Here is a 13,252-nt window from a genome sequence, read left to right as displayed (position 1 = left end):
TGTCAGTGAAGATTTGAGTAGAACTAGGAAGGAAACACTATTTGTGGGTTTGGTTTTGATCGCAGCCAACAACAAAAGATAGTACAAAGTTGCATCATCCTGAAATAACTGGTGGTAGTTTAGACTGAATATCCAGCTGGGCTGGAAGAATAGTTTGCCCACATCCACTCTGGTATTTCATTATGGTTATCTCTGATTTAAGCAGAAAACTGGGATCTTTGTCCTATCTGCTTCAGGTTGTCACCCAAAGGAAACATCACAAAAACTGTCCTTGATCTTGAGCTGCAACATTTAGAGCAAGCATGTAAATCCTGTGGCCTATGGGTTGCATGTGACCCATGACAGCTAGTAATTAGCTGCACTCCTGCTGTAATGCCATCATGGTAACAGTTCTTCCCCATCAAGCAGCCCAGCCAGGCCCCCCCAGGCAGATACCTATGGCTTAACAGCAACTAAAACTTCAGCCCAGAACAATTCCTCTCCACTTAGTGTGGCTCAGGCAAGTCAAAATGTTGTACACCCATGAATTTTAGAGCCTTCATGTGGACAGGAGGCAGGTCAGTTTAATGGCCAGGTGCCAAAAGGTGGCTCAGTGAGGAAAATATATTCATCCTTCTGAATGGATAGTTGTCCTAAAGGCTCCCAAAAAGTTTTGGAGAGCCTTCAATGGTAATCAGCTATCAGTTCGGTGTATCCGTATGTAAAGCTAAACACTGAATACCTCCTCTCCCAACAGCAGGGAAAGGCATCTCTGAGCATCTCTGACCTAAGGACTTTCACTTGGCTTGCTCATTTCTGAGCTCTTGTTTTGTATGCTGGTTTGTGACCTTCATCTGCTCACAAGTGTTGCTGTCCTTTTTGTCTGACCCGGGGACTCCTCAATATGGAGAAGGGCTGGTACTGTTTCAAATTATACTGTGTTTGCAGAAAGCTGAGGCTTGACAGCTTCCTTTGCCACACTTGCACAGCCTTGCTGCGAATGTAGCATGCTTCAGATCATAGCATATAGGGATGTGCATCCTGCTTATTGAGATGAAAATCCTTCCAAGTTTATAAAAGACAGAGTAACAGGAATTGTCGAACTGAAGCTGATATAAAATGGATCTAAGAGATATCTTTCTGTCATGCTGAGGCTTGATTACAGCGTAAGTGCTGTCAGAAGGGCCATATGTTCCATTCACAGCATGGCTTAGACCTCTACAGGCTCAGTAGGAGTGGGCCGTGTCTTGGCAATTTGTCCAAGGCACATCATGAATTGACTAGGATAAAGAGATTAGGGCCCTGATCCTCCAGTACCTTCCACCTTGCTCAGTGAGCGCAGGGCAGATGTGAATTGATACTGTTTGGCCCTGATAGCGATTTTGCATCAGTTTTGAAAAGGTGAAAATGACTATGGAAACAGAAGGAATGGGAAAAATCAGGAAAAAAATATGGAAAAATCAGAATAACTGATCTTAATTCCTGCCCTGTGTTTCCTTTGTGAGCGTGCATTTCTTCAGTGCCTTGTCTTATTCTAATGGCTCATAGGAAACAAAAATGGAGGAAAAGAGGAGAAAAGTGGCAGCCTACATTATGTTCTTCACACTATTCAGACCCCAGCCACCTGATCCCCACCTCATAATTAAAATCAAGAACAAAAATAGATAGTGCTATTAAGCTAGGATAATGAAACAGCTAGGAGAAAAATATGGGATGGAAACTTCATGCGCTGTCTCTGTGCCAGACTCCTCCCTCGCCTTATTTACTACCCCCTCATCCCACTCTTAGTCTCCTTCTGTAATGATATTTTCTTCAGTGCTGTAGAAAATGTCTTGTAGGCTCTTAAGTCAATGATGTAGTAAAATTTCATGCACGACTTCAGAAATGGGGACTATGCTCAGATCCCCACTAATTTTCATGAAAATTAGTGACTCTGATTAAAAAGGTCAGAACTGCCAAATGGTAACAAAAATGCAGCAGCAGGCAAGCTCTGTCGAGTTAAGGGTTTGCTCATGAATTTTGTTCACAGAGCCCTGTAGAAAATAACCTTGCCTCTGTCACAAAGAGTACAACATTATGACTTGAAACATGATTTTTACGAGTCAGATGAAAAGTGGATAATATACTAATGTACTTGCATCTAAAAAGGGAGGGGGGAACAAAATGTCAATCTTTATTTGATTTTTGCACTCAAAGAAATTCGACATTAGCATAGTCCCTTGAATCACTGCTATGAGTCAGCAATTCACAGATATTTTTGTAGTAATTGGCACCACACTCATGGCTCTGCAATTAATGCAAATATGACAAAAGAAAGAAAGTTAATATGGTATTATACAATCAAGCTTCATTTGTAATAAAGGGCAAATTTATTGCTAGCAGGTATAATATTCTGTCTTTTGTCACATGAGGGGACATTCAATTTGTGATTTCTTTTGCACTGGATAGAGCTGCACTGGAGTTTTCTGATTTTTTTTTTTTTTCTTAGTTTTGGGAAGGAAAAGGACAAAATAAATTCTCTTTTACCTTTGACCCAAAAATGAAATGATTAATCCCCTTATTTTGCCTTCAGGCTTTTAAAATTAAAAAATTATGGCAAAATTCTAGACAAAATTTTCACTTCAGATATTTCAGATCTTTAAACTTAAAAAAAAAAAAAAAAGGTTTTTTTTCCTGTTTTTGCTAAAACTACCAAATTTTATTTCTTGAAGTTTTCATAATCAATTAATAGGGTGCTTAAATAATAACTGATCATATAAGCTGATCATGTAAACTTATTAGTTTATTCAAGCAAGAAGAAAGGAACAGAATGAAGAAAAGCTTCTTTTAAGAAGTAATTGAGATAGTCTGGAGATGACTAACTATTGCATGTGCTCCACCTCCTCCAAAGTAATCGAGGATTTAGCATTCTGTTTTGTTTACACAAGGGCATGGTTCTGTTGATAGCTTCCCACTTCCTAGACCCTTATATTAATCAGTTTGCTTTGCTTTGCTGCCTAAAAATACTAAGAAGCCTCTTTTGATCCAAGTCTGCAACTGGAAAATATCTGAAAAGAAAAATTCCTGAAGTAAGGGAAGTATCTGTAAATAGGAGAAAGAGCCGTGGGCACAAAAGACATGCTGCGATTCTCTTGTTTTGCATGTTGAGTTGGTTAAGGTCTGTATCCTGCAAGATCAGCCTCAGAACACAGTTTATTCCTATGGATTTAGTGCTAGCAGGACTGTAACTTCAGTACTTAGCAGAGCGAAAACCACAGTTACAGTGTGCAATGCCTTGGATGGTTTCCCTTTTTAGCTGCTCAAAAACTCTCTGAAGTAAAAATGAAATGGTAGAAGATTTATAGCCTCCTCCATGTACATACTTAGGCTGGATTTTCCACTCTTTTTCACACAAATTTGTGTGTCTTATGTACATCAAGATGCACCATCATTTGAAAACTTGTTTGCTAGTAATTCAAAATTGGAAGAGAAATTCTTCTCATATGATCCTACATGCTGTAATTTATTTACCTCTGACACTGACTATTTGAACATCCTCTTCTAATGACTGCTCTGTCATGCCTCATTGTAGCTCAGCTGCTCTCTTCTACCAGGAGTTCTGCAGTACATTTGAAAAAAAACCCTTTGGCCTCCAATTTTTTCCCTTGCTTTCCCCTGTAAGTATGCTTTCGTAATTTTCAAAGGTGTTCTGGGAAGGACCTACTTTACAGTCTAATTTCTTTTTTATTTAGCTTGCAGAAATGACAAACAAGATACAACAGTGCCCCCCTGTTTTGGAAAAGAGCCAGGTTCAAAGACCATACAGGCTTTTATAAAGTTCCATTACCAGGATAGGTTTCAATCCTCTGCCATTCAAGCCCTTTAGACATGTGCTCAAACACATTCTTTCCCCATTCCTTACACAGTGGGATACAAGGTGAGACAGATCAGGTTCAGCAGAGAGGTATTACCAGTGCATTCTCAAATTACAGTGAAATTGGTTTGTTCGATTCTTTCATTGTGCTCCCATGGAGAAAGCTTGTCCTCAGTAAATCTTTTTTAATCAAGTGGTTTGAGTGAAATTTCAGAAGTACTAGAATGGAGACCCCAATAAATAAATAAATAAATAAAAATAAAACTACCTTGTCTTTTTTGTTAAAGTTCAATAAAGGTACATATTTTTAATGGAATTCACAAAGATAAACAGGAAAGTAATATCACAATTTGGACCCCACACATTGCATGTTTGTCTACTTACATAGCAGTGCACAGCTAGCAATATGTTACTACACCGGATATTGCCTTTCATCTGCTCTTTTCCTAAAATAAATCTCACTCAGTAACCTTCCTACTTTTGGATAAGGAGTTGAATAGGCACTGATATCCTTCCTATTGTCAGACATGAGGTTATAACTGAATAATGATGATAATTAAAATTAACTGATGTGACTAATAAAATAAATTTGTATCAGCAGTGAAGGACAAATCTCAACACATTAGGTTTGGTTTGGATAAGCAAGGAAAAGATTGATTATTTAAATGTTATCCAAAGGCTGCGTGCTAAAATGGGAGCAGCAACAATTCAGATGGAAATCTTACAATAACAGCTGCTTCACGGTAAGTTCTTTCCTGCAGATGGAAAAAGAACTGCTGCAGTTTATAACTGAAGGCAATATAACCACTGATCAAAATGAGCTGATATATGGTGCCTTCTCAGCACTTCGCAGAACCATAATCACAAATACTGACACCTTTTGAACATTGATGAATAGATTTCAATGAGGTAGGGGTACGTCTAGATTCCCATTTTGACTGCTGAATATAAATAAGCTCTGTTCTGGAATTTTATAAGACATATAAAATGAGTTTACATTCAGAATTTATATGAAATGATTATTTATATTTTTAAATTCAGTTGCATTAAATAATATATATTTATCTTCTAATGTATTTTTATACATGTATCATGCATATACATAATATGCATAATGTTTTTGTTAGTCTGGCTTTTAAATGACTGAAGGATTGAATCTGTTCGATATGCTATTCCACAGTCTATAACCATATCTCTGAGACTTTTCACACGTTTGATTTGTACCAAGCTACTTCTCCTGTCACATTCAGCATTCACTACATCTCAAAGTGTTGCTTATGAACATTGATCTTCTAACAAGTAAACATTCCATCTTCTCATCTTTCTTTATATGCCAACCCTGTTTTCTTCTTTCTCAGTGTAAAAGCAAACACTTCTACCTCTTCAGCCATATTAGCCTATTGTCTCTCAGATAAATTCTTCTCCCCTTTACACACTTGAATAAATCTTTCTATGAGACCTATTCCCTTAAAAGTTATTCAAGGAATCAGCCCATTTACTGATAACTGAATGAAGAAAGATAGGAAGACTTAGTACTCATCATAAACAGATAAAATAATAAGATGAATGTGTTTTGTTCTCACCCCTAATTAATATTGCAGTAATTCAGCTGTGTCACTCTTCTCCCCTTATTTAGTGCTTACAATGTCCATTTTGCCTTTGCTGTAGTGGTATTAGCATAGACATAATCTGAGTCCAGTGGTGTGTGAGAAGGCACGAGAGTGCACACCTCATCAATCAGTGGAGCAGATAAGATTCTCTTCCAATCCTGTGCCTGCAGTGCCTACTGTGACTAATTCTTTTTCATGCATTCCTGTACTTACTAACTGTAATAAATATTGAGTAACTGAAGGAATTAGATTTGGAATAACAAGCAAGTGCTTGAATTTAAAAAAAAAACTGACAAAATGAACTAAAAAAAAAAAAAAATTACCAATACGTACAATTGTTGTCAAGAGTAGTGAATATATCAGTTTTACATTATCCCAAACATATTATGATTTCGATCTTTGGTTTTGATTTTAAAACCAATTACCTCACATTTTGCCTAAAATTTCCTTGAAGAGGAAAACCAAGAAGAATTCCTTAAAACTGAACAGATTTAAAAAAAAAAAAAAAGGACACAATTCCTTTAATTTTCTTTAAAGAAGCCTTTCATACTGAGTGCATTTAAAATGAAAAAAAAAAAAAAACCCTGAGCAATTTCCTTAGATAGCAATGTTCTTTATTCCCCTTGCTATTATTAAAGATGTTAGTATTAGAATAGCTTTTTCCCTTACAAATCAGCTTTTCCTTTAGCTGAGGGAAGTCATAATCCTGTGTTTATGACATCTCATGCTGTTTCTCCAAAAATAATTGTTGTGCCACTAGTGCAGAAAAGATCACAGAGCTGATAATGTTTTAATATGTTAAATGCTCACCCTGACTTTAAATGCTGTATTTTCAAATCAGATGCACTCTGGCTTCCCGTTGTGCACAATCAGAATAATATACCTATGTGTACTGAGTGCTCAAATTGGAGTACTTATGGTTTTGAGACCCTGAAGTGGACGCAAGTGAGAGTGTCAAATATAAAGGATATGGTTCTGGCCAGTGAAATAGAACTGTTCTAAAGTTCTGAGTTCTTCCAATTCCATTAACTTCTACTGAACTAAACAGAAACTAAATATCAAAAATATCCAATGTTCCTACAGATATGTATTTCTGAGGCTTTTTTTTTTTTTCCACCTGAATGGTCTCTCTTTCAAAATACTGCATTCTCTTTTGAGAACAAAGAACTTTTTTGAAGAAAGTAATGTGATAGCACTGTCATCCTAGGAGGAAAGAGAAAAAAGAACTCAGAGCAAAACACTGTGCTATTATTTAAAATTCACTGTTTACAATCAGAAACTGCTGTTATTCCCTATTAGATAAACTAAGTGAGGCTATCGAGAAGGACTACTAGTTAATATTTTATTCCCTTTAAATAGGGAATAAAAGGACTACTAGTTAATATTTTATTCCCTATTTAATGGGAATAAAATATTAACTAAATAAATGATTACAGAATCAAAGAATCCTTAGAACTGGAAGGTCATCTAGTCCAACTCCCCTGAAATGATCTTGTAACAACATGTTGCCCGGGACCTGATCCAGCATTGCCTTGAAAGTCTCCAGGGATAGGGCATCAACCACATCACTTGGCAACTTGCTCTAGTAACTCACCACCCTCACTGTAAAAGGCTTTTTCCTTATATCCATCTAAATCTACTCTCTCTAAGCTTTGGAGCCATTTCCTAAACGGCTAAAGATTCTGTCCCCTTCTTTCCCGTAGCTCCCCTTCAGATATTGAAAGGCCACTATCAGTTCACACTGCAGCCTTCTCTTCTCCAGGCTGAACATCCCCAGGTCTTTCAGACTGTTCTTGTAAGAGAAGATTACTTGTGTGGCCATTCTCTGGATGTGCTCTAACAGGTTCTTGTCTCTCCAGTACTGAGGACTCTACATTTGGATGCAGTGCTCTGGCTGAGGACCCACCAGCACAGAGTAGAAGTGCAGGATCACCTCCCTCAACCTGCTGGCCACTCTTCTTTTGATGAAGCCCAAGATACAGTTGGCTTTCTGAGCTGTGAACTGTTGGTTCACATCCAGCTTCCCATCCACCAGTATCCCCAGATTATTTTTGGTAGGACTGCACTCAATCCTTTCAACCTCCAGCTGTATGAGTAGAGAGGCTTGCCTCAACCCAGGTGCATTTGGATTCGTTGAACTTCATGAGGTTCACCTGGGTCCACTGCTTAAGCCTGTCTAGGTCCCTCTGGATGACATCCTGTCCCTCCGGTGTGTCAACTGGACCCCACAGCTTGGTATCATCAGCAAACTTGCTGAGGGTGTGCTCAACCCCATTGTCAATGTCACAGATGAAGTTATTATAGAGTATCAACCACAGCACTGATCCCTCTGGGATACCACTCGTCTCTGATCTCTATCCAGACATTGGATCCATTGATCCATTGGCAGCCAATAATAGACTAGAGCTGTATGTTTTCCTGTTTTGGAAAACAGTCATTATTTTTACATTCTCCTTGGTGTAATGATATCTTTTTTTAAAACACAGAACAGTTTCTATGGTAATTTTCTAATTTTACAAAAGTCAGTGGAATAGCTTTTTGCAAATATATAGAGAAATATGACTTAGGTAAAATATGTTAACAATATTCAGAGGGAGAAATATGTAATAAAAAATGTGAGGAAAGGAAAATTCAAAGAAACAAACAAACAAAGGTTTCTTTTTGTTTGTTTTGTTTTTCTTTTGTTGTTTTTCCTAGCAGATTCAAACTTACACTTGAATTAATTTGAGATACTGTTTATCCTCTTGACAAATCAATCAGGTGAACTCAGAAAATAAAGGAATCATAGAATCATAGTATCATAAGGACAAGATCAAGAAGTCCCCTTCTGAAGAATTCTACATGGGCTCTGGAATAATTAGAATTTCAATGTGTGACTGAAAAGGAAAGCCACTGTATAGGAGATAGCTAATTTGTTAACCTAGTGCCATAATTATCAGTAAGTCCCAATTAGGAAAAAAAATCTAACATTTTTAGCTCTCTAATCACTTCCCTTTTCATTGAGTTTATTTCAGAACTGCCTCATAGCTCCTCAGTCACTGCACTGAGAGTGAAGACATTTATATACCTCTAGACCCTCAGCTGTCCTTTCAGCATAGCATCCAGCCCTGACCTGCCCCTTCATTACAGATTAAGCCTTGCCTGGTGATGGGACCTTCATGTGGTGGAAGATAACACCTTCACATCTTGGAGGAACATAGCAACAATCCTATTTTCCTCAAAACTCTCTCAACTTCCTGATATGCAAATGCAGACTATGGAAGAGTTTGGGAATGTGGAGAACACGTTTGAATCCCCTGGTGCTATAACAAGTTCTGACTCATCTGTCTACTTTTAAGGATCAATACCTTTGAGCAAATACATTCTGTAAATTGAGCTAAAATTGTGGATACATATCTATTTTCCTGGACGTTTAATTGTATTAGCCTTCTAAATTGTCAGAATACTAAACTAAAAACATAAGTTTATGTACATACATTCAGGACATTTTCAGATTTTCTGTGATGACAATGATGAGATTTTATTTTTGTTACCTCTATTTACAAACTCCTTTGTAGTATACTTTCCCAATTTCATCTTACAAACCAAACCACCAAGAAGGTAAGTTTCAAATTTTATTTGAAAAGAAATTAGGAAAATTCCACTCAATCTGAAAACTGCTATGGCAGTTGTATGAAGTTATAGAATCTGATCAATTACACTATAAGAAATTTAAATTCAAGTGATCGTAAAGGAAATAAATACTCAAAACACCTGTGAAACTTAGCAACTTTATCACCGTGAATATTATAGAATCGAGAATCATCAAGGCTGAAAACTTCACCACTTCCCTGGGCAGCCTGTTCCAGTGCCTCACCACTCCATCTGAGAAGAATTTTTTCCTAATATCCAACCCAAACCTCCTCTAGCACATTTTGTTCAGTGCCTCCAACAATAAGTAACATTCTAAACTTCTAAAGAGAAGCAAGAATTTTTTCTTTTTTCTTTCCTTTTTTTTTTTTTTCCTTGACTAAACAGTCTTTCACATTTCTGGAAATAGTGTATTGCATATGCAAATTTTAGAATTGAGAAGTTATGACTAATTTAGAAATTAGATGTAGTGTGATCAGCCAGGAGTAAACGGCAGGAATCTGGGGAAAAAAATAACTGTGGGAAAAAATGCAAGCTTTTTTTTTTTTTTTTGTCTGTGCATGTATTTTGCTTCTGTTTTCAAGTTATCTTTATTTGATCCAACACCTGAAAAGAGCAAGTCTGATTTTATCAGCACTACTTGTAGCTCATGCAAACCACATTTACACCTATAAAAAAACTCAGAATAATTATTTCTTTCCTGTTTCTGGAAAGCCTTTCCAATGTACCAGTCTTCACATATTTAGATATATTTTTGTAGTTTTTACTGCTTTTCGGTGTTTACTTCTTAAGAAAGCTTTGAAAGTGAAAATTTCAGTTAAAATTAAAAATATATTTTTATTAAATTTACTATACTAGTATTATTCTTAAGTATTAATAAATTCTGGGAGTTGGGAAGGGAAAGGACAATAACTGTAGAAATTGAAAATTACTTAGTGGAATCGTACAATCCTGCTATCATTAAGGTTGGAAAAGACCTCTAAAATTATCTATTCCAACCATAAAGCCAAGGAAACCTAGGTCAATAATGAAATGATCATAATACTAAAATGACCAAATATGCAAATGGAAGTTTCAGGCAAAAATAAATAAATAAACAAAGAAATAAACAAATGGATAAAATAAAATAAATTTTTTCATAGGAATATCAGTTTTTGAATTTCTAAGAATAATTTCATTGAAAAAAAATGCCAGCGATTTCAAGATTTATGAAATCATTCACATATGTGAGAATCGGGAAAGATCTGTCTTCTTCAGTGTTGAACAGACTCAGCTCTACATGAGGTCACTATAAGCTTTATAAGAGGTAAACAAAGCAGCTATATCCTTGTGGCTCTTTTCCAGACTGAATGGGCTACTTTTTGAAAAACATGACTACCATGTTTTAGAACTTCACTGCTGCTCGTACACGGAAATTTTCCACCTTTCTAATAGTAACACTTTAAAACAAGAATGCTAAATTTGTGTTCCAGATTTTTATGATGTTTAAGTAAATGTAGATACTGGGCTAAGGAGCAAATAAACAAACAAAAAAAAACAAACAATAAAAACAACAAAGGTCATGCAGAGAAAAATATCTGCATCTATCATTACATTAGTATGTGATTAAGTGAGACCTAACTGGCATTTGTTTCTCCTGTTTGATTTAGTTTTGACCAGTCATGATGAATCACTGCAGGAAATAACAGGATTAACTAAGTAAAAATCACGATGCAGCATTCACTTTCCTTACTAAAATAGAAGAAACATTCTCAAGAAGCTTGTCAGTTTTTTGTTCATTCATACTTATGACTGGTGCTAGTAGCAGATGCTTGTGGAAAGAATATAAAAATCATAGAAAATAAACAAGGCAGATCATTTAAATTTGAATATTCATCTTTTTGAAATGTTTTTGGCTAAGTTTGGCCAATGAAATGTAAATGAATTGATGGGGGAGATGAAAAATAACACATAAACCATCTGAATCTTCCATCTACTTATGTAAACTTTCTAATCCATAAATATTTTTATGTATTTATTTCTTGTTTAAACAATTCTAGAAACAAAGAACTTAGCCGGAATGTATGTGTATACACATTCACAGTGGTCATAGTAGGGTGAGGAAAATCAGTGGTATCTTCATCTAGCACAAAGATGAGAAAAAGTGTACCAGTCTGCTAGTTTGAGCAGTGAATGTACATGTTCACACACATATTTAAATAAGACAAAGAGGTCAGAAACTGGCTGCAAAGGTCAGGCAAATAATTCTTCTACAAAGAGAAATGGTTAAGGAACAGAAATTGATTTTCTGACAAAGGAAACCTTTCAAGATCATAGGAAAATCTCTATTTCGCTTTGTCTTCTTCATTTGCAAACCAAACATCCCCCAAAGGCCTTTATGTGTTGGTTGATTCTTTGCTGCAGTTGGCTTCTTTATTTTGAATTACTCAAAAATTGAAGGGAAGAACCAAACCAATAAAATTCACATATTCAACTTAAAATTTTGAAATAGGACATAAAAGAAAATGTGACATCTCCCCATCTTTTCAAAAGCTGTTTGAGTCATCTGCTTTAAAATCTCCTGTTCTAAGGCATCAGCCTGTGGGGTGAAAGCAGAAAGCAGGCTTTTGGAAAACTCCATTGAAATTCCATTGATGAACAAATAACTCACTCACTTGGGCTTAGTCGAGGTCCTGTATCAGCTACTTTTTTACAGTTCTTTTTAGGCTGCTTGTTGTTGCAGAAAATGTGTCTTGCTGCAGTGTAACTGGGCATTCATCTGTCATTACATGAATATGAGTATTTATTTTAGTGAGTACTGTAATTGCTGAAATTTGGCCAAGATTTGGGCTACAGATTAAGTAGCTATGGATGGTCTTTAAAGCTCTGCTTCTATCTTCCACAGAACTCAAATACAGCAATATCACCCTTTTTGTATGAGTGTGTTACACAGTGAGATGAGAAGAAAATGTGATCATTTTCAGAAAAAAATCTAATAATTTCAAAAGCTAAGACTACTTAATTGATTTCTGCCAAGTGGTAAAGCTAACATCAGTAGATGACTCTGAAGCTGATCTGGTAACACTAGTAGAATCAGTAACATTTCATATCCCTATTGTACACCAATTTTCAGGACACTTTTATTGATCATTATTACTAATATTTTCTAATGATTAGCATGCTTCTTTGTCCATCAGTCATTCTGTGCAGTATTTCTTTATCAGAGTCACATAAAAAATCATCCCCAGGACCCCCAGAAGGCAGAAGCCATTTAAAAACTGCATAGCATAGATGGTTAATTTCCAGCACTTAGCAACTGAAAATCTATATATGGTACAAGTCCATGGATTATTTCAATAATCAGTGCTTTGGGAGATGAAAAAGAAGACTGGAGAAAAAAGAAAAGGGAAAAAGGAAGAAATGAAGATGGAAATGGACTATATTTACAAATGTATACCCATCCTCTTCTCCTTACAAATCCTACAAAATGCTCGTGAAAACTTACATTTCACTTTAGATTGGATCTGAACTATTTTATCTGCTCAATGAGTTCCTAGTCAGCTCCAGATTTTTTAAAAAAATCCCACTGAAAATGATGAGAATAAACAAACAAATAAACTAATGAAAAAAATGAAGTATAATGCATTGCTCTTCTCCTTTCTTTTTTAAATTTCTGGATGAATGTTTAAATAAATTTGAGAGAATTGCAGACAAAACTAGAAATTTTCACTTATTATTTTCCCAGAGACATTAAAGAATGAACTGAGCTCTCATATGTAGTAAGACAATGAAATTTGGTTCTAGAAAATCCTCTTGATTCTTCTAAGAATGAAGAATATCTGAGGTCTATTCAGGCCTTTTAATGCTCAGATAGAGTGCTCCAGCCATGCCCCATCCCTGCAGGTGCTCAAGGCCAGATTGGATGGGGCCCTGGGCAGCTTGGTCTAGTATTAAATGGGGAGGGTGGTGGCCCTGCATATGGAAGGGGTTTGGAGATTCATGATCCTTGAGATCCCTTCCAACCCTGGCCATTCTGTGATTCGGAGCCAATTTTCAACTTCACTTTGTGAGATGATCAGGGAAAATACAAGCTTCCATGCAGTGTAGTTTCAGTGATGAGGAATGCCAGAAATAAGAAGAAAGAAGTCATAGTTCTCTCTTGATGGGAGAAGATGAGAATCGGAGAGTACACAGCGTACAC

The 13,252-nt window shown here is 36.2% G+C and overlaps 1 long non-coding RNA gene across 1 annotated transcript in view; it reads left to right on the top strand.

The window, feature by feature from the left end:
• The window catches only part of LOC128090912 (uncharacterized), a 37,032-nt gene extending 24,997 nt beyond the window's left edge, over positions 1–12,035 (top strand). Inside the window, exon 3 of the long non-coding RNA XR_008211146.1 lies at positions 8,572–12,035. This is a non-coding gene — a long non-coding RNA (uncharacterized LOC128090912). The remainder of the gene's footprint in view (positions 1–8,571) is intronic.
• Positions 12,036–13,252: the final 1,217 nt, after the last annotated feature.

Source organism: Tympanuchus pallidicinctus, unplaced genomic scaffold, assembly GCF_026119805.1.
Source record: "Tympanuchus pallidicinctus isolate F22 unplaced genomic scaffold, pur_lepc_1.0 scaffold5, whole genome shotgun sequence".
Lineage (NCBI taxonomy): Eukaryota > Metazoa > Chordata > Aves > Galliformes > Phasianidae > Tympanuchus > Tympanuchus pallidicinctus.
This window is presented reverse-complemented; position numbering and strand designations above follow the sequence as displayed.